The sequence below is a fragment of the Bicyclus anynana genome, chromosome 16 (assembly GCF_947172395.1).
Source record: "Bicyclus anynana chromosome 16, ilBicAnyn1.1, whole genome shotgun sequence".
NCBI lineage: Eukaryota > Metazoa > Arthropoda > Insecta > Lepidoptera > Nymphalidae > Bicyclus > Bicyclus anynana.
In genome coordinates, this window is record NC_069098.1 from 8,297,857 (window position 1) to 8,324,379 (window position 26,523).

A 26,523-nucleotide genomic window follows, 5' to 3' on the forward strand; every position below is an offset into this window, starting at 1 on the left:
TGTGCATTTAATATGTTAACGTAATGTAAATCGTCGACAAAAATTAGACTGAAAATCCAGTAGCTATATGCATAGATTTTATTTATTCCTTTTAATAATTCTATAAAACCAATTTTACATTAAGTAAGCTCAAATCTTGATAATACAATACAGGAAATTAATTATTTCATTAATTCTGATTCAAATTAACAGCAACTAATTACCGATCAAAGAAAACCAGTATGGAAGTAATATCTAATCTTCTATAAATAATTTAAAATGAATACGTACTTAATCAACAATCCGTGTGTCCAAATTGGTATCCAATTCAACGATGCACACAAATGTTATAAACACTGGCCACTTTTTGTTAAAGCAATGCAGTTTAAAATATAATTTTCAACTGTTCGAAGTTGGCACTACCGCGAACCGTGATCGCGCCGCTAAGGCGTCTAAACGTCGAAAAGTCTGCTTTCGAACTGGCGACGACGGCAACTTCTTAAGGCGACGGAGCAATGTACATCGACTGCCTTGCCAGGAATGCCGTGCTACAACCTCAGCAGTATTTTTCTACATGGAAACGGGTTTCGATTACAGGGCACAAAAAGACAAACGCTGCCTATCAGATTTGCCATCTCGATGATTCGGGATTTTTGGCGCTTTTGATCGCTACAACGGTCTTTTTGTGCAATGGAAACATTTGAGAAGAAGAGAAAAGGAAAATATGCGACTAAATGAGCTTCATGCTAGTATACTTTAGAACTAACATGTATATACTATCCTATCCTACTAATATTATAAACGCGAAAGATTGTATGGTTGTTTGCTTGGATGTTTGGATGTTTAACGCCGCAACTACTGAACCGGTTTGGCTGATTTTGGAAAATATATTTTAGTCTGGATTAACACATATACTACTTTTTAACTTGGTAAAATCTATGGTTCCCGTGGTATTTGTGAAAAAATAAATTCCACGCTGGCTATTAGTGTGGGGTCGCCATTTATGCACCTTGGGATCCAAACGTCCATCGGTTCTTCGAACAATGTGCCTTGCCCAATCGCCCATTGCCACTTTAGCTTTGCGATTGACCTATGTCGTGGCGTTGGTTCTTCTGCGGATCTCCTCATTTCTATAATTCGATCAGGTATAGAAACTCCCAGCATTGCTCGCTTTATCGCCCGCTGATTGATTTTGAGCCTTCTGATAGGGCCAATGGTTAGCGACCAAGTCTCCGATCCCTAAGTCATCACTGGCAACACGCATTGTTCGTAAACTTTGGTCTTTAGGCACTGAGGCTATGTGACTATGACCTCTATAATACTACTGCTTTTAAATAATATAAAGTATTATAAACGCTAACAAAGTTTCAGCGAGAGAAGGTCTAACATAGATACCTTAGCTCGGTTCTTTTACAAACAGGAACCTATTTTTCCTGTTAGTTTGTAATACGGCTTTAGCGAGTTACGAGTAGTTCATAGTATCGCTAACGGGAAGACTCAGGTATGGTCAACAAAAACAAACTTGAACGGTAATGTGTCCACGAAGAAATGTTTAAAATTTCTGCAATAATTATTGGCAATCAGTATAAAATTATTTAAATTATAAGTACACAAAACCTTATAATATAAAGTAGGTACTAGATTTGTATATTTTTAATTAAAAATCAGTGTTGATAAGCTCGTACTGCCTCAGTGTTTTAGTATTGCTACAAAAATGACACAAATAAAATTTAATTTCAAATTGTCTACTAACTACAAACTACGACTACGAATTACTGAGTGGACACAGTGTTTGTAAACTCAATATATTTAAAATAAATTGATTTATTACATTGACATACTTAAAAGTAATTCACAGATATACATAAATAAAAATATATTTTATTTTCGATAGTTGAGATTACCTACGTTACAAATTTCAATGATATATAATAATATATATAATAATAATATTCTTAAATATATAATAATAATCTTAAAAAAATCTACAGATATTTCTGTTTAAATAAAACTGTACTGCGAAACTTACTAAGCGCACTTGAGAAAGGCTCGACCAACATGAAAATTGCGTGTAAGATAGGAATATAATTGTTAAGAACTTATCCGATTTCGTTACTTTTTTAAATGTTTTGTTATAATTAACAGAAGGTTTTTACAGAACGATAAACTAAGAAAAATGCGCAAAATATTGGAAAATTGCTAAAAACATAATGACTATTTAAGTATTTATAGATGTTTTTAACTCGATTACGGACCAACGGTAGGACGGTTCTGAATGAACACACACTGATCACTATGGCAAGGCTACATTTTATTCCCACAGAAATTAGATCTACGCGGGTGTAACCGCGGGGCACAACAAGTCATAAATAATACTAACGAGATTATTTGAAACGTAAAAAGTAAAAGTGGCGATACTGCAGAATTTCTAACGAGTCATTAATATGATAAATGAATTTTTTTCATATTTTACCGCACGGCTATAATCACGGGTGATGGATGGTATGTGCGACCGTTTCGTTCAGCGTTTGACAGTTTAATAGCCCAAGACAATCTATGTGTGGACAGATGATAGGCATTATAGTAGGGGAGCCGAAGAGGGGATTTTTGCAGTACTATACCTTGCACGTTGTTGAGTACCTCCAGCAAGTATGAGCCGCTAATATTTGTGGGTACGTTTAGGGCAACCAAAAAAAAAAAACTAACTTTACAGTGCTTTACTTTATAGTTTAAGATAAGATAGGTGAGTTGATAGCTAAAAACTGCACATTTCGAAAATCTGACGATTTGAGCGTGACGTAATGGAATGGGAGGGTTTTAAAGTTACAAAATAAAACCCTTATATTTTAGTTGTCGAGTTACGAGTGCGATTAACTTTTTACTTATTTTGAAGGAAATAACCTCCTAATTAATCGCTAAAACTTTCTGACAATTTCAGCAAGCCAAAGTAATAAAAATTGCTTTTAAAGTCTATAGTTTCTTTTTCCACCGCTAAAAGCGAAAAAAGTAAATAACCATTTATTCTTCCAATAATTTAATCTACCAAATGCAATCGGTCCCCATGACGCTCGAGTAACTGCAAATTTAGCATCCTGGGCTCTCCTACTATTACTGATTGGGGCAATGTCAAGGTAAAGGACTCACAACTACCAGGTGGTTTGTTCTGATCTAGGCTAATTATTTTATTATTAGATCCGTGATAGCCACGTGGGTGTGACCTCTGCCTTCCAACTTTTGGACACACGCTTAACCCGGGAAAAAAGAAATTGCTTTTTCTTACTTTTGGCATTTTGAAGTGAAAAAAAAAACATAAAAATATGCCTAAAGAGTAAAATTTTCATTTTTTTTGTGGAAAGCACCAGATTAAGAGAGATTGTGGATTACAGTTTAGTAATTTTTGCTTTCACAAGTAAGGGGTCAAGTAAGAACAGTCCGGGGTCCTCCGTATTTATACTAATACTAGCGGACCCGCTCAAGCTTCGCTTTAACTTATTAATTTATTTATTTGCACTACTTCCCTATCCCTACCTTACACTGCCCTACTCCTACTCCTACCCCTACCCTACCAATACCCTACCTCTACTCTACCCCTACCCTACAACTACCCTACCGCTACCCTACCGCTACCCTACCCCTACCCTATCCCTATACCATAAACCAACCCTACCACTACCCTACCCCTACCCTATCCCTATACCATAAACCAACCCTACCACTACCTTACCCTACCCCTACCCTACCCCTACCCTACCGCTTCCCTACCCTAGGATTTAGGGGTTTGAAAAATAGATGTTGGCCGATTCTCACTACTGAATATGCACAAAAAATTTCATCAAAATTGGTCAAGCCGTTTCGGAGGAGGATGGCAACGAAAACTGTGACACGAGAATTTTATATATTAGATTATAAAGCTGAAGAGTTCGTTTGTTTGATTAAACGATTAAACGTGCTAATCTCAGGAACTACTGGTTCGATTTAAAAAAATCTTTCAGTTTTAGATAGCCCATTTATCGAGGAAGACTATAGGCTATATTTTATCTCCGTATTCCTATGGGAACAGGAACCACGCGGGTGAAACTGCGTCAGCTAATCATTTATACGGCTGATACTGCGGTACGCCCCTGTTAGCAACATACGAGTACAAGCACTTTACTGCTTTACTGCAGTCTCATTCAACTCAAGCCTCGATGCTAAATAAGAAGCGCATATAATAAGTTAGTACTTTGGAAATTTGAATTTTGATATCGTTCTTTTAAAATTAAAAAGGAAACCTCTTACCTATTGACTTAAAAAGTTAATTTACTTAATTCATTTATTTTTCAAGTAACGGTACTGTAACTAATGAGCCACATTTTAATTATCACTTTCCAAACTCTATTAGCGAAACTTAGCGATTGTACAATTAAGCAAGTTGATTAAAATAAGAAATCATTGAAATGACATTTAAACTACAGTAACAGTAATTACAAAACGAAACTGTTGAGTTGTTAGAACGGCATTGAGGTTGGCTCCAAGCACGCAGAATGAAATTGACCACAATTTTATATTTGGAGATTATAAACGTCTATAGGTCAGGGCAACATTCCTGGCACCATCATTATAATATTGACACACTAAAGAGCCAGCCTTGTCTATAGGTGAGGATATATTATGGAGTTTAGACCCAAAGCTCTGGTCCAATACCCAAATTGGTTGGCGGGTGATAATATTTGACTATTTTTCTATCACTATCAAATGAGAATGAGACCCGGACCGACGGCTTAAAACATACGCATAGGGTGTAAGACCACCAAATTCCTTTATTTAGAGAATTAGTACTGAAAAATTCTAGAAAGAAAGAAAAACTCAGTATTTTATAACCCAACCCAGGACATGCATGGGATAACCACCAATTTCCTTTATTTAGAGATGAGAATTAGTACTGAAAAATTCTATAAAGAAAGAAAAACTCAGTATTTTATAACCCAACCCAGGGCATACATGGGATAACCACCAATTCTTTTATTTAGAGCTGAGAATTAGTACTAAACAAATTCTAGAAAGAAAGAAAAACTCAGTATTTCATAACCCAACCCAGGACATACATGGGATAACCACCAGACCAACGACGCAATTACAAGCATATTCATTCGTAGCGTATTTTATGACCAAGTTGGAACTTGGTCATAAAAATTTCAACACAGCCATTTTTTTCCATTAGCACATACTGAATTGAGGTACCTACTCGCAGAGCAATAAAATCACGAAGATCGTATATGTCAAAAAAGTTGCTACGTATGCTATTTCAAACGTCACTGCACATGCCAAGAGCGTTGGTGCGAGGTAGAGTACTAATAACCAAGTAAGGTTGTTTATTCTTAACATGCAGGGTCAATGATAATAATAGCTGCTGAACCTGTAATATTTGGTGGCCAGCAAAAACACGGAAATGGAAACCTATTCGTATCTGTATAATAGATAAATACGCTCGGAGTATCTTTGCGTGATCGAATCAGAATTGAGGTGTTTTTAGTTCGTGGTAGGTAACTTAGGTTCTTTTATAGATCACAAAGCAGAAACAGCATCGAGCGGGGCAGCAGTTCTAAGAGCTGATGGACGTTGGGATCCCAAGGTGTCCCCAACTCGGTGGACTGAAGATGAAAAAAGTAAAAATTCCCTGAATGGTAATGATAGGATTAACGTATTTGGATATTATGATAAACGTTCTATGTACTGCAAACAATCAGCTTATGTGATGATGCCGATGATAATGATGATGATCCTTTTTTATATTCTTAACAAGTTAGCCCTTGACTACAACCTCACCTGATGATAAGTGATGATGCAATCATTGATGGAAGCGGGCTAACTTGTTAGGAGGAGGATGAAAATCTACACCCCTTTCGGTTTCTACACGGCATAGTATAATATGTAAATAAACAATAAATAATCATTTTCAGATTATTTTAGTGGCCTATTATGAGCTAAGATCCACCAGGCTGCTCTAATGCTGGATGTTATTTCCTATAATGATTTAAATATTATTATAATTATCGGTACCGATAGTTTATCGATCTCTTCGAGGCATGGAATTGGAACACCGGTAACTTCCAAACTCCAAGCTGCTACAATAATTTTCTTGGAAAAATGTAAAACCCGATAATAATAAATAATAACTCAGGACTCAATTCCAGGACCTCATCAGGACAGGTTAATCAGTAACAGCATTAACCCGTAAAATAATGTTAATATGTATATGTTTACGTTATATTAATAACCAAAATAATAAAATAATACCAAAAATGGTAGTAAGGCTTTAATGAATTTTCAAGTGCAGTTGCGTAGGTTTAAGTGGTGTAATTGCAGTAACTTTCTAGGTGGTAAAGTTGGAAGTTTGGTTTATTTTTGAGTTGTTATTAATGATGACCCAATTCACGCTTAAAACGCATAACATTTTATGTTATGTGTAACTCTGGTTGTAATTAAGCTAGTGTATCTAATTTTGAAGGCGCATACGAAGGCGGGCTTGAGTAACTGCACTAAACAGTTTTATTGCAGTGTTATACTAGCGCACGCAGCACGCGTATTTGGGGATATATCTTGCATTTTTTTTTATTCTTTACAAGTTAGCCCATGACTACAATCTCATCTGATGGTAAGTGATGATGTAGTCTAAGATGGAAGCGGGCTAACTTGTTAGGAGGAGGATGAAAATCCACACCCCTTTCGGTTTCTACACGGCATCGTACCGGAACGCTAAATCGCTTGGCGGTACGTCTTTGCCGGTAGGGTGGTAACTAGCCACGGCCGAAGCCTCCCACCAGTCAGACCTGGACAAATTAAGAAAATCTCAATCTGCCCAGCCGGGGATCGAACCCAGGACCTCCGTCTTGTAAATCCACCGCGCATACCACTGCGCCACGGAGGCCGTCTTGTATAGTGCGACACAAAAGAGTACAATATAAATGAGGGCGCTGTAGTCCTATATTGTCGTTCATAGGGTAACCCCGAATTAGAATTCCCATTTTAGTATATTACTGGCAGACACCGCGCGGTTACCCGCATGTTTCTCTTTCCCGTATATAATAATAAATATTTCTCAAACATGCTTGGGAATTTGAGCATTATTTTGACAATTTTAATCGAGATAAATCGAACATGTTAAATCAGTTGTCTAAAAGCGTAAGCTTCGAAGTTTCAAAATGCAGTAAAAAATTATAATAAATACAATTTATAGCATGGCTCTGTTATTGCATACAACTATTTTTGCAAAAAATGTTTGGATGTTGAAGAGCCAATGTAGATTTGAATATTTCTTTAGTAGCTCGTCTGCATTACAGTTTATTATAAAATGTTATTTATTACAGTGTTTTATTTAAAAATTTCTTTAATACTTTTTACAAATCTGTAGCTCTTTAATATATGTGGGCGAGACAGACGGTTTTATAGTCTTCCAATCTCAAAACGTTCTACGCCGACAAGCGCGGACAAAAGGAATGCCAGTAATCTGAAAAGGTACTGATTACCTGGCTATATAGAAACGGTGTTCTCGCCCACTCCTATTAGTGCCATTGTAATGGTGAAATAGCAAAGTAAGTCGTAACTAATATTAAAAAAGCGAATGTGAGTTTGCCTGTTTGTTTGTTACGAATTTACGACCTTTAACCACTGAACGGATTTTAAAAATGGTTAAAAATCTATCCACGTATTCCCACGAGAACTGAAAGTACGCCGGTAAAACCGCGGAGTACAAGTATTTTAAATAAAATGCTAACAAACGCCGACGTTTTCAATCGCTAGTGTAAACGCTATAAAAGCAATAAGTATAGTCATGCGTAACTAATATCATGTTTAGAATGTGGGGCGAAGATTTTATAATAAGACATACAGAAGATTTATAGATCAAGAATTATAGATCAATTATTTTAGTAGTGTTTTCTTTTATTAAGAATTCTAAAACTTAAAGTCTTATAGTGTTAATGATTGTATAAATAATACAAATGCTTGGTGGTTAACTGCATTAAACGACTGTGTACATAGTTAAAGATAAGTTTGCAAAATGGTTGTACACAAAAAAATTTTACCTAGTCTGAGTTTGTTGTGGGCGGACCAAGGCGCGTTCAGAACTCTTCTATTTTAAAGTTTTCGACTTTACTTACCACCATTATATCATGACATAATTTGACGTTTCAAAAGTGCTTGTAAAATAAGCTTAACAGAAATAAATGAATTTTGAATATTTTTTTGGAATTTGAATACTATTTAATTGTCTAATTATGTTAATGAATGAATTGACGTAATAATCAACTAAATCATCGCCGAGTTTGGTCGATAAAGCCCTGATATTTTATACTAGAGATGGGGCGATTGATTTTGTTTATAAGCATCAAAACTGAGGCGGAGAAATGTGGAAGATTGACTTAATTTCATTTAGTCGCTTATTAAACAACGAACGTTATTTAAACAAATAATACCGAAATACCGTCTACAGTGTCAAGTTGTGTGTTCAGGAAGTGTAAAAATTATATCTATGTATACATCCTACTAATATTATAAACGCTAAAGTTTGTATGGATTTTGCGGTGATTTTGTAGGGACCTAACCTACCTATAGTATAAAATTATCATTGCAAAAAGCGCTAAAAAGCAACAAACATACATACTATACTATACTATCACGTAACCTTACCTTCCGTCACACACTTGTATAAAAAGAGGAAGGAAAAGGGACATTGTTAATTTTTCCATGTTGATATCATCATTACATGATACATCAGATAAACTTAATGAGTAATAATATACCTATAACATAAACAGTAGACAGACAATAAATTTTTCTTTGAATTCGTTCAATCATCACGAACAAATAGCTATACCTAGTTTGCTAGTAGATTAATCCAAGTTTCCAGAGGTATTGTGAACTGGGGGACTGTGTTTGGATAAGACACAAAGTCTATAGTTGTCTGCAATTCATAGTCTGAAGTTCTGACCTAGTCCGCATAGAATTGTTGAATTTTGATAATTGTACACTATCTCTAACTCTATCTCTCTAAAATTTGGTAAGAGTTGTTTAATTATTATTTAATAACTAGCGGACGCCCGCGACTTCGTCTGCGTGAAACCCTACTACTACGCCTACCCCTACCCTACCCTACCCCTACCCTACCCCTATCCTACTACCCCTATAGTAGTAGTAGTTAGTATCGACCACTAATCACCCCCTGATATTTATTTTGGAAATATATTTCATGTACAGAATTGACCTCTCTACAGATTTATTATAAGTATAGATAAAATGCCATTAATTTAAACAGCTTCGAAAGCCTGTTCGGCTACAATATAATAAGGAAACAAGTTCGATTTTAGGGTATTAAGATGGATGTGATCTGCATTCTCAGAAGCATTGAAAGACCTTTCAAAGTCGTTAGTAGAGACCGTGTTCGGTCCATATTTAGTAGTCCATGAATCAGATATGAGGAGATCCGCAGAAGTACCAAAGTCACCGACATAGCTCGACGAGTCGCGAAGCTGAAGTGGCAACGGGCGGGGCACATAGTTCGAAAAGCCGATGGACGTTGGGGTTCCAAGGTTCTAGAATGGCGAACAAGAAAGCGCAGTGTTGGTCGACCCCCCACCAGGTGGACTGACGACATCAAGCGAGTCACAGGATTCGCTGGATGCAGGCGGCTCAGGATTGTGATGTTTGGAAGTCCCTACAAAAGGATTATGTCCTGGAGTGGACGTCCATTATGGCATTATATTAGTGGCTGCAAATGATGATGATGATGAAGGGTAGGTACATGCCATGAGTGACCAAACACACACATAAATTACATACAAATTTACAGATAGAGGGACGGGAATAGAAAATTATATTGTGTATGAACATCTAGAATCTTACATCAAAATGGATAAATACCTCTAAATCAATATCGTTAATCCAGGGGTTAGTCTATGACTCTATGTCATCACTAGACTTCGGATTATGCGCTATCAAAATTATGAAAAATATGGATTTAGAATGCAAAACGCACAATTAAAAATGGCGAAATATGGACAATGAAAACCATTTCTGATTGGAATTTACTTTTATTTTAAAATTATAGGTAGGTAGGCTTTGCTTTGCATGTCAGCAATACTCGGGCGTATTGCTGACATGCAAAGCAAAGCAAAAGCAAAGTTTTCAGTAACATAAGTAAGTAAATGAATAAAGATTGTACTCCGATGGTGCTTTAAAACACTTTTTATGTAGAAATCAATTTGACGACATAATACAACATGCAACGCATGTATTACTATCTACTCAAATCAATGAAAAAGTTAGTACAAAAATATGACACTGTAAAAATGCAAACAAAAAAATACAAATGCATATTATCCGACGTTGTCGCTGCAGATTGTCAGATCCTGGTTCGAGATGTGAAATAGTGAGATTTTCTGATCTACAAGAAATTCGCAGTAGTGGCCCGGAAGTTCGTAATGATAAACCCACGTGACGCGGTCGGTGCATCAACCTCAACGCGCAATAAAGCAGATTAGGAATTTGAAGCTTACCAAGCTGCTGTATGGTTTTCTATTGCTTATTAGGTACAAGGTCAACCTAATCAGGCATTAGAAAACGCTGACATTTTCACATTACTGAAATTCTACTAATGAAAAATCTGAAATAGTACAAAAATAATGTAGTGACTAAAATTGAGCTTAGATATTTTAAGCATGCAGAGGATGAATGAAAGGAAAAACTAACTAAAGGGATTCATACGGCCATGTCAAACTTTCTGGAGCAAATCTGGGATTTTCTCAATAAAGGCCAGGTTAAGAGTAGGTAAAAAGGACGAACTTCATTAAAGGTCTAACGAAAATATAAGAAACAAGGGGGAATGCAAGGATGGTAGAAAGTCGAAGGACGTGGTCTAAACCTACTCCTACGATTATTAGGTGTGATGTATTGAAATCGTGTTGCAGGTACAGAACGTATCAATGTCAGTTACGGAAATTGATATGAATAACATAAGCGTGAATGAAACTTTTAGATGACTATCGTCCAAGAATTCTAAAGGACCTTTATAATTACTATTTATATACGAGTATCTGTCTTAGGGACCATAGTTGCTATTTAATTTAATAGTGTAGTTAAAAAAGCTATTTACTTTCGTTTAAAATAAGGAGCATTGTAAGAAAATCCTTAAGATTGCGGCAGTGTAACTTGAAAAACTTATTTTCATTGTGTTATGACAACAGCGCTCTCTATCGAAACAGGCTGGTATTACATCGTGCATCGCAATACGACCGTGCTCCAAGGCGTTGTAAATGTCCACATAACTGATGATTTATTTATAAAAGTTAAAATTTCTTGTCTGGAAATTGTAAATATAGATTTTTGTAGTGAAAAACATCATTCGGCTGTAAGCTTAAACTTTCCAAAGTGTTTACTTACGTACTTGTGAGTATTTTAGTTCACTCGCTCTCCGATAGATGGACGACGGTGCGCCTGTGAAGTGAGATTCAATATGGCGGCGCCATTCGTCTCTGGAACAGGGCGGGGAGAACAGTCGCCGAATTGCCACTACGACATCGACGCGTATTTTTGACGAAACATTCGTCTTCGTGAATAGAACGCGGGTGATATTGCGAAATAATCGTGTGTTTCTGTGTTAATTTATGCTGTTTGTGTTATGATTTGTGCAAAATGGTGATTTAGTGGTGTTTAACGTGCAAGGACTTTAGGGTAAGAATGTCTAGCAGTTGACATGTTTATCTGTGTCGTGTGTGAAGATTTTCCCTTCGCGTGAGGAGGTGGTGTGCGTTAGTGTGCGCGGCGGCGGCTAGTGTGCGTGCCGTGGCCGTGGTTACGCGAGGATCCAATGATGGATTGCATTTCCTGGGATGTATAGGTAAAAATCATTAGCTGTAGTTAGAGTATAATGTTAAGCCTTGCAACGATACGAACATAAGAATGGTTTCGGCAGTTACGTACCCATGTGCTTTGTTTTAAACGTAGCCAGACTTTTAAATTGTAGCGCATGTATTTTGTAAAGATGTATCCTTGAATCGATTTGTTTAAGAGCTTAGATTTCGAAACTATTGGCCTTTATTTTTTAGTTTCCTCTTAGAGTTAAGGAGGTCGTATAGACCTTGAATCGAGTCTGTTCTCTTTACAAATTGTTTTCCTTCACAAAGAACTCTGTGAAGTGTAAAACAATTACTATCCATCTCACAAGTTCATTATTTACTACATACATCTCTAAGATTCCTATAAGAATAACTGGTTTGTTTTACAGGTCAATTAACTAAATATTATCAGCAAATGAAACAACAAACGTAGAGAGCTTTTTATTAAATGTGATCCAATCGCTTGCACAAAGTCTTGGTTAAACAAATGAATCTTAATTCATTACATTCATGCAGAGTCGCGCCAGAATATGGTTCCCCTCGCTCTGTTCACTGCCTCTGGTTATCAGCTTACAAAATGACTAAAGCTGTCCCACTCGGGCAAACAACTAATCTGTATATAACCGTCTCTTTTCAGCGCATATTGCGCGTTTTTCTTCTTTTACCGCGTCATATGCCAGTGTTAAACCATGAGCACAGTTTCGAGTGTTTAAAAAGTAAAGTCGACTCAATACCGTTTCATCGTCGCGTGTAGATTCATATCCCCGATGCAGCAATTTGATCTTAATTGATTGGAAGTTCTTTGTTTAAGGGTACGGTAGGTAATACTAATAAGGGGTATGTTAAGGGCACTGCGCATCTACACAGCGCAGTCAGCCAGTCGGTACTCGGCCGCGTCGCACGTGGATTCCTTGTCGACGACCCACCGTGATTCTATTGTGTTGACAAGTGTGATAATGACTGTTATATTATAAATAGAAGTGGTAGCAAGCGATCGTTCCCACTTGTTCCGTTTGACTATTAGATTAACCACATCGTTGTTGGATAATACTGAACAGTTGGAGTAAAATCTTTGTAACTAGGTAGGTAAGTAATAAAATTCTCCTTCGGCCTTTGGATGTTTGTTATACTTCACAGGTGGATAGAGTTCCTGAATAGCCATCATTTCATAATATAATTGATTAAGTGATGATATTATTTGCATTTAAACCTAGTATTTCGTAACAATAACAATTTTTAATTTAAGGCTTTGTCAAAACACACTAGTTAAGATTTGTAAATTCCTCTATAAATTAACTTGTAGGTGCTAGTTTTACTATTTAATTGACAATAAACAAAAAGTTGTGTTTGTGTTTATATGAGACTACTCAGACGTATTAATCATCATTAAATAGAATGTTAATTAAATATATACCCAGCTTCAACTATTTTACAAATACAACTTCAGACACTATTTTCACATTTATTGTATGCTTTCATACATCAGTATTTGTATAAAAACTTACTACACTAAGAACTTTCAAGATAAGATAAATTAATTCTATTCTTCACACTTTTCTACCGTCTTATTTACTGAAAATTTCAAGATAGTTATTAACGAAACAAATAATTGTAAATGAATGAGCTTATCATATTTATTCAGTCAATGGCAATCAATATTTTATTCCTAATTAGAACATTTTAATTCTATGACTAAAGCTACAGATTCATTGGATATCTTATAACAAATAAAATTATTTATTTCATATCCAAATTATAAACAAAGTATACAACAGTGCGATTAATTTTCTTAAGCATGTAATTTTAAACTTTTGCTTAGCTCTTCATTTGTTTATGATATTTATATTAGTTCGCATTCCCAAAGGAATACGTAGAGAAAATATAGTCTATGTTTATGTTGTATGTCTATAGTCTATGTTGACATTGATATTGTAGCTTTTTACTGGTGAAAGAATTTTTCAAATCACTCCAATGGTTTTGAGTTTAACCGTTACATAAAAAAATATCCTTTCTAATATTAGCGTAGATTACATTAAACATTGAAGATATCTATGAAAATTTTAATTTACTGGCTTTTACTTATCTCGCATTTATATTATTATTGGATGACAAACAAGAACAATAAAGTAGTTTATCGATATTGTATTTTAAATATCCCTGACTGGCAAAACATACAACAATCAACATTTAAATCGAAATTGTTGTAGCTATTGTGACATTCATTAAAGATTAAGTATGCGATATCTAGTGATATAATGATTATACTAGTAAATATTAAACTCAGATTGACGTTACCAAAATAATAATCTAAGAAGTTGGTAAAACAGTAAATTCTAAAACACAAGTTTGCTTTTTTATTAAAAACGACTTCTATTTAATAAATTACTTAGATTCTATTAAAACTGTTGATAACATCGATTGCAGTAACAGTTTTAATTTCAACAATAGATTCGGTATAATAGAAATAAATTAGATTAGAAATTCATTAATGAAAGCTCCTAAGTTTGCCGCACAAATGTCGGATAAGTTTATCTCAGTTTGCAGCAGCGCTTTGGAATCCTAAAGCAATTCAGACACAGACAAACAGCGAGCAGGAGATGAGTGTTTGATTTCCAAACAAATACTTGACCCTTCTCGGACGCCACAAACCGAGAATTGGCTTGCGAACTCGCAAAATTGACATCCTAGTATTGTCACCGACATCCTTTATCGGCACCGGACGTCTAGAAACAAATATAGGGACACAAAAGAAACGCTATGTGCTACTAGAGGAGACTATTTTTTGTCCGCTGGCCAAGATAGCGGCTAGCTGCTGTTAAATGAAATTGTTTTAGTTTTGTTTTTAATTGCTGCTTTTAAACATACTTTGGCTCTATTTTTGTAAAAAGACAAATTTGATTTTCATTGTGTCTGGATTAGCGACATACTAACTATGATTCTAATTGTTATTGGTTCGAATGTTTGATAATGGTGAGACCATCATTATCATCTTTGCCAAAGATGATTTAGAACTGAGGAAATATAATAGGTATATAAATTACGTTCGATATGATTGAGAACTAACAAAATATTCGCAAAAATCTTGATAGACACGGAGTTAAAACAATTGATAAGACGGTTGTATATCATAAAAACTAAGTCGATGGAGCAACAAAGAGGTTAAAAACCAAGTCTTATCTTAAAGCTTAGCAGATTTGAAATTAAGCTGGGTAATGTACATCCCAATAATGATGGACTTTAGAGACCAGCGTTTCAAATAGAAGAATGGTAAAAACTTTAAAAGTTCTAACTCTTAGTATGCTTTTGATACTATATTATGTTGTGTAAAATATCTATTATCACTATCAATTTCTAAAGTTTATCTATTTAATTTTGCTACCTGTACCTTCATAATGGGATTCACTAAGGAAACGATTTTATCGACCATCTTCGATTGCTTTCGACGTTCGTTCGAAGTTCCAAATAAGATTACAATCTCGTACCCGATATCATTTTTAATACCGTTTTCTAGTTCGAATTCAATTGGGTATGCTACCAACAACTAATCTATGATTTTTTAAAATTAATTTTAGTTTTTATTTCAATTGTACTTACCAACATTATACAATCTATATATCCTGAGGATGCTACAGTTTCGTGACATTGTTTTCATCAGTTTTTCGTATGAAATAAAATTAATATACTTATTTTACAATAAAATGTATTTATTATATTCTTATAAATTCCACAATATCTGCTCATATCATCATTAAATGTTTGTTGTAGAACTATTTAAAATACTTATTTGAAATATTTGTGTTAATACCGTCACCAATATGAAATAAAAACAAATAGATAGAATATTTGCATATAAGAAACAAAATTGTATCCAAGAGGACTTCTTATCACATCCTTTACACTCCCAAATAGCAACAATTAGCAAACAGCACATACATTCTATATTAACTAAGTATTTATTAGAATAAACTTTACAGTTGAACTGTTACGTTTAAGTTAATGAAGTTGGCTCAGTTGTAACTACAGACTGGTAAATAGTAAATTAATATAGTTGTAGCTGGAGTAAGTTTGGTTTCTCGACCGACTGTAGTGAGACTTCATCATGGAACTCATGACATGCAATGTTTAACTCTCCAAAGGAAGTTATTTAGAGAGAGGAATGGTTTAAAGTTTAAACGATTGATGTAATTATTTAATCTTTGCTTCTTAACAATCAGGTATGATATTTTAAATGTGTCAAATTGTAAAATACGTTATTTTATAATCTCACTCGCGATATTGTAATCTGTCGATATATTGTGAACTGAATACAATCTAACGTGCTATCGGTTTATTATAATCTATCGAAGTGAAACCGTTAAATTGCAATCTTAATACTAAGATTATAAACTAACGTATTTTGCAATTTATCGGTAACATAAGTATATGCACCCAAAAAAAGAACATCGTATGTGCTAACTTCTGATCACTTGGAAGGCGAAGTCAAGCCAGTGACGTATTAATTAAAGCCGTTTCTGAAAGAACCACGGGAACAAAACTGATATACCCGTCGAATTGAGTATCTCCTCCTTTTTTGAAGTCGGTTAATAATAAATAGTTTGGTTGATAAAATAATATTAATGATGATTTTTGGAAAAGAACTATTGCTTAGCCTCTAGCTGACTCTTCTTGGTATACTCGTAAAATGCCTTCCAAGGTGGTGGAGTCAGTTAAAAACGTTCGTAAGTCTATTTAAAATACGCGATTAGAGCTATGAACTTATAACTAACGAACGCCCGTGATTACGTCCGCATGAAAATCTATGTAAAATTTAACCCTATTTCACCCCTTCTATTTATATTTATTTTCACGTCTTCATGTCTTTTATATAAAATAAATAGTCATTTCACAAAAATATTTCATATTAATCCATACAGTAGTTTTAGCGATTATAATAAATATAGATAGATTGTAACTGATGTGATCTAACTGCGACCAACAAAATTATAATTCCATGCTATCGTATTGTTGCTTCAATTTGATGTTAATCAATAACATTTCATACTCGGATTAGATAAATAATGAAATCTTTATGAATGAAGCCGCAAGCAATGTAATAAAAATTATCTTTTTATTTGAAGTATTATCTTTCCTTCACCACACCTTTGGTACATATAATATGTTATGATTTACGAGCAACTGATCTGGTTTTATCGACGACTTCCTTTTCGGTTACTTTGGGGGAAATGCAATGAAAACAATGTTTCTACGTGATCTCTGTTTTTTTTTTCATTTTTCGTGTTACTCTTTTCTTCTAGTCCTCTTTATGTATTTGCGTAAGGAGAGCTTTTATAATCGTTAATTTTAATATAATATCCTTGCCTTATTGGTCTAGATTGGATATTATAATAATTTTGCCACACTTTTAATAACAAGTTAGCAAGTTTTATTTAATTCTGTAAATAAGATTTCTGTTATATTATTTATGAGTTTATTGGGACCGATCTATCAGCCTTTATTAGAATCGAGTAAATTTATTACCTGCCTTAGGAGGCTAGGTCAACTAGACTTCCAAGTATAATTTATTGTGTTTTTACTTAATAAAACTTTTTCTTGTTGCCTTTACTTAATACGTTTCTTTCTTACCTAATTTAGTTTATTAATTCTGGATAATATTGATTATACCAGTATCCAAAAATGTGTGAGGTATGAGTAACTATAGCCGCAAAATTATGAAGTTATTGAGATATTGATCGCATTTGGAAATGTATGTAGTAGGTAATTGGATAATATGACTGTACTAGCTGATGCCGCGCGGTTTCACCCGCGTGGTTCCCGTTCTCGTAGAAATCCGGGGATAATATATAGCCTATAGCCTTCCTCGATAAATAGGCTATCTAACACTGAAAGAATTTTTCAAATCGGACCAGTAGGTCCTGAGATTAGCGCGTTCAATAAAACAAACAAACAAACTCTTCAGCTTTATTATATTAGTATAGATGAGGTTATGACAATAGTCACGAAAGCGTAGATCGAACCCAAAACTATTGACTTCCAGTCCGGCTTCATAACTATGAAGCTATCGAGGCTCAAATATGTATGCGAAGCTAGGCGATACATCATAATAAGTCAAGTGAAACCGATTACGAACGGCTTTCATTTAATCCCGATACGGAGGAAAGGACCGGATAACGTTTTGAATAACATTACGGTCCGCTTTAAATCCTTCCCGTAACCTATATTATATCCGATATCAATGGAATAAGTAGAAGACTCAATCTCAAAGTCGCAAAGATTTTATTCGTTAAATATTTCCTGGTTATGATGGTTTTATGTGTTTTGTTGTTGTTAGATGTATTTGCCTCCTTGTCCTGGGTTTGATTGCCAGTTATCAGTTTAGAAGATGAATATTAATAGGGATGATGACAGTTTTTTAAATTGTATATAAATTAAGAGTATACTAATAGTAAAGCAATTTTGTAAAAGGAACAGGGTATCTGCGATCATTACTTTCGGAGCTACAGGGATTTAAAGAGTCAGATTTGCGGCGCTGCCGCGGATCCCTGAAAAACGCCCTATACAAAATGGCTCGAAAAAATGACGTCATAGGCAATTAATGATCGTTAGATTTGTATGCGCGTTCAAACAAAATTACTAATATCTTTGTTATTTGTGCGTTTATCTTTATAGTTCATATATTAAAAAATGTCACATTTAATGTAAGGAAGCTAAAACTGTATAAATTTTCATCTAATTACGATAAAAAAAATTTAATAGTTTTTGAAATTTTATAATCTCATTTATTTTGCAAATATCCAGACAATCTTTGCTTTTTATGTATAAATTAGTTAATATTGACCCTATTTACCCGAATGTATCATAAAAATCAATATATTCAAACCTAGTCATCATCCCCATTGTTGTGTGACTACTTAAAAAAATTAAAAATATATGAATTTTCAAAATCATTACTTTTGTGAACTATAAGAGCATTTTTGAAAAGCCAAATCTGTTTGCATTTAGAACCATATTCAGTTTATCACTTAAGTAAATGAAGTAGATTTTGATGAGAAGATCCACTAAAAAGATCAGCAATTGATGTTTTAAAAGCTCATCATTGACAATATTTTATTACTTGCTTCGGGTGGTAATGTTAAAATCTATTCTGATTTTCAGAATTCATGTAAAGAAGAGAGAAAAAGAAGATCATCAATATTCGCGTAGTAATCTAAACTGGAAAGATAATTACGATTAGGTAAGCTTAATGCTACGATTTGCTAGATAATTGCAGGTTAAAGAAACCTATTCTAAATTAGCTAGCTACCGGCATTTTTACATCACAAGAATTAACTTGAGTTGAATAACAACAATATTAATCATTAGAGAATTTATAATGACAAAGAACTCGAAGTATATTTGTTCTTCTCTATTTCGTAAATTACATTAATTATCACAACATTAAGATTGTTCAAGAAATTCAAATGAATCAGAAAATTTAAGATTAATGAAAAATCATTTCAGTAAAATGAATTTACATTTAGCATAGCTCTCCGTAAATTAATTATTACAATCTGCGGCACGGAACGTTATTGAAGAGAACTCGATTACAAGAGGCTTTCATTACAGCTAGAGTAAAGGGTCGAATGTCTGAATAACGTTCCAGTTCACTTTATTCCGTAAAATCCCCGTTCGCAAAGTGGTTTTGTTTTCTCGCGCGATAACAACTGCGTGTTTGGTCTGTCTTGGCGCGACCGAACTTGTTAATGTTTTGTTATAAAGTTTAATGCCGTTTCCCCGAGCGTACTCGGAAATAAATGCGCAACGAAAAAGGAAGGTAGAGACGAGCTGTTATAGACCACGCCGGTTCGTGCTTCACAAATCGTTGCGATTGTAGATAAGAATTTGTAAGTTTCGTCGTCGCAAATGGGTTTTGTGTCAAATTGAATTACTCAACGACAGTGATTTTATTTCGGATATCAAAGAAAACGAAAGTTACACTTCAAGTTACGTTGAAGCTATCTACGTATCTGACAGAAGTGCGTGATTGCTTGTAAATTGATTTTAAATTTCAAATTTCAAACTAAAATTTCAAATTTTCATTTATTTCAATTAGGCTTAGTTTACAAGAACTTTTGAAAAGTCAAGTTATGTCATATAATGGTCGAAAGTCGAAAACTTAAAATTAAAGTTATGAAGGTTCCAAATACGCCTCGGTCCGAGAAGAGCCCACAACAAACTAAACCAAGGTTTATTTTTTTGTTTACCATCATTTTACAAACTAAGTTATCTATAACTTAGTACACAATCGTAGGTATAGTGCAATTCAACACCAAGCCTATTTATCATTTATATAATCCTTAACACTTTAGTAATACTTTCCTATAAGCTTGCGTTTAATAAAGACTTTTTGGGAGACTTATTAATTTACCATCAAAAAACTTACAAAGCAAAAGTCATCTATCTCTTTTAAGGTTGCATACAAGAAGCACTACCATAGTGCTTCATGTGGCAGTACCACTACTATAGTGGCCGCGTTTTTCTTTTGAATTCACAAAATAAACAGATACTTGGTAATTACACAACAATGTCAAAGATGTGAAAGTTTGATAAGATTTTGTATACAATATTGTCTAAACGTTAGGATTTGTAGATGTTTCTTTGTACATTTTGATCACGCAATCACGCAAAACACGCACTAAAAGAGGCTATGTAATACCTACCTGAGTGCATTTGATGCGTGTCTTGAATTACTCTTTTTATCCCGAGCGCAGATTAAAGAATAATAGGCAGATAGAACACAACGATGTTGTAGCCGTTTCAAATACAAAATTCAAACAACACATCTCGAGTCAGTACGACAAGAAGCGTTGCATCAGTAATTTTCAATATTACTCAAGAGAATTCATATTTTTTCAAATATTGGTAATTATTGATTATTATATTAATTTACATAATAATTGTTGTTAGTGTGAAATTTTGATAAACAATATGCGGATGTCAAGGAGATTTATAATCAAGAGATTATGGGTTTCACCGGCGTGGTGATTGTAAAGACTCATTCTGGATTATTCTTTATTCTGTGATCCCGAGCACTCAAAAATTCAGTAACTGTCAAAACTCCATCACGTATATTCTTTGTGTTACGAAGTTCTTTTTAAATTTTATTTGATACTCGGGAAATGTATTGCAAATGTTCGAAACACCTTTAATGTGTGACTTTTACCAGATTTGAATTATGTTTATTTCGAGCGATCATTTTAATCAGAAATTCAGAAACTATTAAAATTCTCTCTTGTATTTATATTTTCTGTACACACAAAATTTGATTCAATTACGTTATTTTGATATTCGGAAAATGTGCTACAAATGTTCGCAATACTATTTTTCAAGCAGCCAGTAGCTCAGTTTGTTTTAAAATTTGGCAAAGCGAAATATAATGCTATCGCCCCAAGCATATAAACTCACCGAAGTTTATACGGACAAATGCAATGAACATGGAATGTAAGACAAATAGGTGTAACAGATTGTTTTACAAATTGTTGCGTTTTCGTATTAAAAGTTTTGAAAACTACTCCAAAAAGTATCCATAAATAAAAACTTTCAATAATTAACAATATTAATATTAATTATGCCTTATATTTTAGATACTATTATGACGTACTCATTTTAACTAAGAAAAATTTGGTTTACTTTTAATTAATTTGGTTATTATTAAATAATATGTAACTTTTACAAAATATTGTATTTTACCCATATTTGCAGTCATTTTATGTGGGTCACAGTTATTAAATATCATCATCATCATCATCATCATCATCATATCACCCGATGGACGTCCACTGCAGGACATAGGCCTTTTGTAGGGACTTCCAAACATCACGATACTGAGCCACCTGCATCCAGCGAATCCCTGCGACTCGCCTGATGTCGTCAATTCACCTGGTGGGGGGTCGGCCAACACTGCGCCTACTAGTGCGGGGTCGCCATTCCAGCACTTTGGGACCCCAACGTCCATCGGCTCTTCGAACTATGTGCCCCGCCCATTGCCACTTCAGCTTCGCAACTCGTTGAGCTATGTCGGTGACTTTGGTTCTTCTGCGGATCTCCTCATTTCTTCGATCACGCAGAGATACTCCTAACATAGCTCGTTCCATCGCCCGCTGCTATTAAATATAAATATTGATAAATTATTGAGTACATACAAAATTTAATGCAGGCACTTTAAACAGTTTTGGTCCCTTTAGCTCATCATCAGTCCCATCTTTAGATTATGTTTAGTTGTAAACAGGTTTTGTCAGTTTCGAAGTGAAATTATATGAAGACTCGTGCAGACGCGTTGTGATAAAGAAACTACGGCGAAGTAAATATGCGCATCAGAAGATAACCTTAGCCACTTGCTGCTACAGAACATTAGCGAAAACATCACACTAATATTATAAAGGCGAAAGTGTGTATGTGTGTGTATGTTTTTTCCTCCATTACGCTGCGGCTAATGAAGCTGAAATTTGAAATGGAAATAGATTTTACTCCAGATTAACACATAGGCTACTCTTATCTCGGAAAAATCCATGGTTTCTACTCTATCTATCTAGATACGGGAGTAGCTAGTCGAAGATGACCGCGTGTGTTAGAGAGACAAGTATGATCATCCGGAACGTGTGATTCGTTTAAGGTTTAAGGTGTTCCTTGATGACGAAACCATATTTATCCTACTAATATTATAAACGCAAAAGTTTGTATGGATGTTTGTTTGGATGGATCTTCTCTTTAACGCCGCAACTACTGAATCGATTTGGTTGAAATTTGGAATGGAAATAGATTTTACTCTGACATGAACACATAGGCTACTTTTCATCCCGAAAAAATCCATGGTTCCCGAGGGAGAGAAAAAAATATCACGCGGACGAAGTCGTGGGCGTCCGCTAGTCTATACATAATTCTACTAAAACAATTAATATTTCAACTATTATGTTAATAAATCGTCCACTTGGAAATTATCGCGAATAATAACAAAATGAATTATTGATCGTTCATGATAGACTTCTACAAAGAACGAATATGTAAGTATTCAATATTTTACTAAATATTACTAAACTTAACTACATATTTTATCTGGACCCGGAGCTTTGAACTCGACGTGCCGTTGACATACAACATATGTACACGGTTTTAACCACAAAATTCGTGGTCACGTCAACGCTGTCAAAGTTTGAACGTGTGAAATTGGTCTAATACTGCAGACGTGCGGTCTCCACGGAAGGTATGGCATCAATTGAACAACCCGTCGACTAGTTCCTGTAGACCACTAGGGAACACTCTACCGTAAGACGTACCGCCAAACCATTGAGCATTAGATTTCGATGATGGGTACTCATATGGGTAGGGTAAACGTTTATTGAGAAAATACAATAGGGAACAATAGTGTTTAGTAAACTTGTACATAAGCCGTGATAGCCCAGTGGGTATGATTTATGCCTCTGATTCCGGAGGGTGTGGTTTAGAATCCCCTCCGGGACATGCACCTCCAACTTTTCAGTTGTATGCATTTTAAGAAATTAAATATCACGTGTCTCAAACGGTGAGGGAAAAACATCGTGAGGAAACCTGCATACCAGAGATTTTTTTTTTGATTCTCTGCGTGTGTGAAGTCTGCTAATCCGCATTGGGCCAGCGTGGTGGACCATTGGCCTACCCCCTCTCATTCTGAGAGGAGACTCGAGCTCAGCAGTGAGCCGAAAAAGTTTTGTTAATGATGATGAAACTTGTATCTCTTTTAAGTTAGCCCGTTACTCTCTTGGATGGCTGGTTGGTTTGATTAAAAAAAAATCTTTACGATAGTCAAAGATTTCTATTTTCCTTAATCCAATAGTTAACAATCCTAAGTTACCACATGGTTAACCACGTTAGATACCAAACTTTACAAATTATTAATGGCTTGGTAATAATTATGAACACAATCAAATTAACTAATACAGTTCAATAAATAAATGTACATATAATGATATGTCGATTTCAATTAATTCATCATCATCATTGTAAGCCAATGGACGTCCACCGCTAGACATAGGCTTCTTGGGACTTCCAAACTCCACAGTTTCGAGCTGTCAGCATCCAGCCGCTCCCCGATATTCTTCTTCTTCTTCTTCTTCCAAAAGGATATCTAAGCCTTGATTGCCGGAGGGGTAACAACATCAGTGTTCCCAAAATGCTGGCGCTATTTCTCCATCTCGTAAAGGATCGTGTTGCCTATATACAAGTATGCTCGTAGTTCCCGTTACCATAAAAATATAGGCATAATATTACACTCACACAAAACGTGGCTTTCTATGGGTACAAAAATTTTTAAAGTCGGCGCAGTAGATCCTGAGATAACCCCTACAACCTTACAAAAGTTCCTCCCTTCCACCTCTAAGATTGGCGGAAATAACGCAAACGAAACAACTCCATGCGATTGTTATAAAAAATAAATATTGTAGTGTTGGAGTAAATTATTTTAATCATGTTATATCTGCAAAGTAAGATAGTAACTACAACTTACAACAATCAGGTTATTACCGCAGTAATATTTCAGCGTTCCTTCTTCAGTTTAGTTGTAATTATTTTCCTTGCCCGTTTCGCATCGCATCGCTGCGGTATTAATGTATGTATTACGTAACCATTGGCCTTCCTGTTTCTTCATATTGAAACTATATTGTTATTGTAGTTCTAACTATTAAGTAATTTGAAGCCTATTTTTAATTTACAATTTGATAAGGACTATTACTTCAAGCAACATGTTATAGTCTAAGATCTATATTAGAAACGACCTTCACCCGCCTGTTTATTAGATGAGAAATGTTTTATACAGTAAAAGCTCCTTATTCACGCTTCCTTTATTCACGTTTTAACTATTCGGGGATTAAAAAAATGCACCCCAATTCCTATATTCGCGGCTACATATTTCGTTATTCGCGAATCTGACAGACGAAACTGACGTAAAATCTGCAAATTTAAACTTTAACTTGCAAATGGTTTAAGAATGCCACTGCTTAAAATCACTCTGAATAAGAAGCTTTTAAAAAATGTCAAGCAAGAAAAAATTTCAGAATTCTTCAAACCATTGTCTAAGACAATACTTAAACAATAACTTCAATTAATTGTTTTTTATTTTGTCACACAAGAACTTATCCCATAGAATCCCATATAAATTATATATAATTCCATATTCACGGTTTCTGTATTCGCGACTCACTTAGAGACCCCGCGAATAGTGAGCTCTTACTGTATCAAATATATTGCGAGTAGGATTTTATATTGCCTCAAAAACTCCTGTCTATCATTAACGATAGTTAATAATGGTTAATAATAGTTTGGCCAGAAAGGCAATATATTTTTTTAAGTACTAAATTTGATATAAAACACTTCATTTATCAATAAACAGATGGGTGAAGGTCGTTTCTAATACGGATTTTCTACTATTATGAATTTGAGAGAATTCTGGCGCATGTAGTAGTATTGGTAGGTATAAATTTTAATGCTATTCCTCACGGAGACCCTGCTGGTAATAAATTTCGAAAGAAAAAGGAATGTAAAGACAAAGTGCTGTTAAAGATTAGGTTGCTTCGTGCTTCACAAATTGTGGTGATTGTAGATAAAAGTTTTGTAGTCTGAAATGGGTTTCCTTGTTATAAATTGAATTATGGTTTATGCGATTATCTTACTAATTTTATAATCTGTTTAATATACGAGTACTTAGTTAGTCGGACAGTTTGTACACAATTAGCATACACAATTACCTAGCATTACTATTAGTCTTAAAAGCGGCTCAAGACTGTGGTGTTTACAAGTCCATACAAGACGCCTACGAGTATGTATATGAGCAGTAGACGTCTATCGGTTAATATAATAAATCGATTTAAAGCAAATCCGAAAGTTATGCCCAAACTAGGCGATGCCCCACCGTTTTACTTGCATAATTCCCGTTCTCGTGGGAGTAAAGGAATAAAATATAGCCTATTAAAATATTGACCGTAACTGGAAACTTTATATTGAGAGTAGCATTTCCGTTTCCGTCGATTTCATACCAGTTTTCGTACTTTTATTGACGTCACGTCGGGCTATGTGGCGCCACCTGGCGGTGTCGGGCTCGGGAAGTTTCGTAAATCGCTGAGCGCGACTTTAGCTCATTGGCGTTTTGTTTACCGTCGAAGCAACATCTTGCAATCAGTTGGTACCCGACTTTGCAAGATAAAGTGTAATAAGTGAAGTGAATTCGCTGTGAGTACTTAATATTTTATTACGTTGTAATTATTACGTTGTAACATACAACGTTAATGTAATTAACGTTAAATTATGTAAAAATTTCAAATTTCATTTGAAAATAGTACGTGATCATTATTTTAACGGGTTTTCCGTTCGGATCACTACTTCATGTGTTTGAAAGTCTTGCTTTTTTGCAAATGTTTTCGTACTTGCATGTAATAATATTTTCTTTGTAGTGATTTTTCAACAGTTAAAATAGTATTAAAAGTGGCGGGGCCCAGCGGGCTTCCTAAAAATGTGAACTCAGAAACCAAAGTGAACGTTCTAGCAATAAACTGTTGTCTAACATATATACTGCAAAACGAACGCGTGGCCAGTGGCTTTCGTTTCAGAGGAGTACATAAATTACGAATGCTCGAACACAAGTTAGACAAAGAGTTTTTGGAAGTTACTCAAA

At 34.8% G+C, this 26,523-nt stretch overlaps 2 protein-coding genes across 4 annotated transcripts in view; one reads left to right on the forward strand and one right to left on the reverse strand.

Annotated features, from left to right (window-relative positions):
* Nucleotides 1-477, reverse strand: part of LOC112056544 (uncharacterized) — a 67,253-nt gene extending 66,776 nt beyond the window's left edge. Inside the window, exon 1 of the mRNA XM_052886064.1 lies at nt 271-477. The gene's annotated coding sequence lies outside the window, so the exon portion shown is untranslated. The remainder of the gene's footprint in view (nt 1-270) is intronic.
* Nucleotides 478-11,483: 11,006 nt separating this feature from the next.
* LOC112044019 (uncharacterized) overlaps nt 11,484-26,523 on the forward strand; it is a 300,955-nt gene continuing 285,915 nt past the window's right edge. The window contains exon 1 of one of the 3 annotated variants that reach the window (XM_052886228.1): nt 11,484-11,851. The gene's annotated coding sequence lies outside the window, so the exon portion shown is untranslated. Of the gene's footprint in view, nt 11,852-12,724; nt 12,936-26,523 lie in introns of those variants that run through there. The other 2 variants (XM_052886229.1, XM_052886230.1) reach the window with 2 other exon arrangements.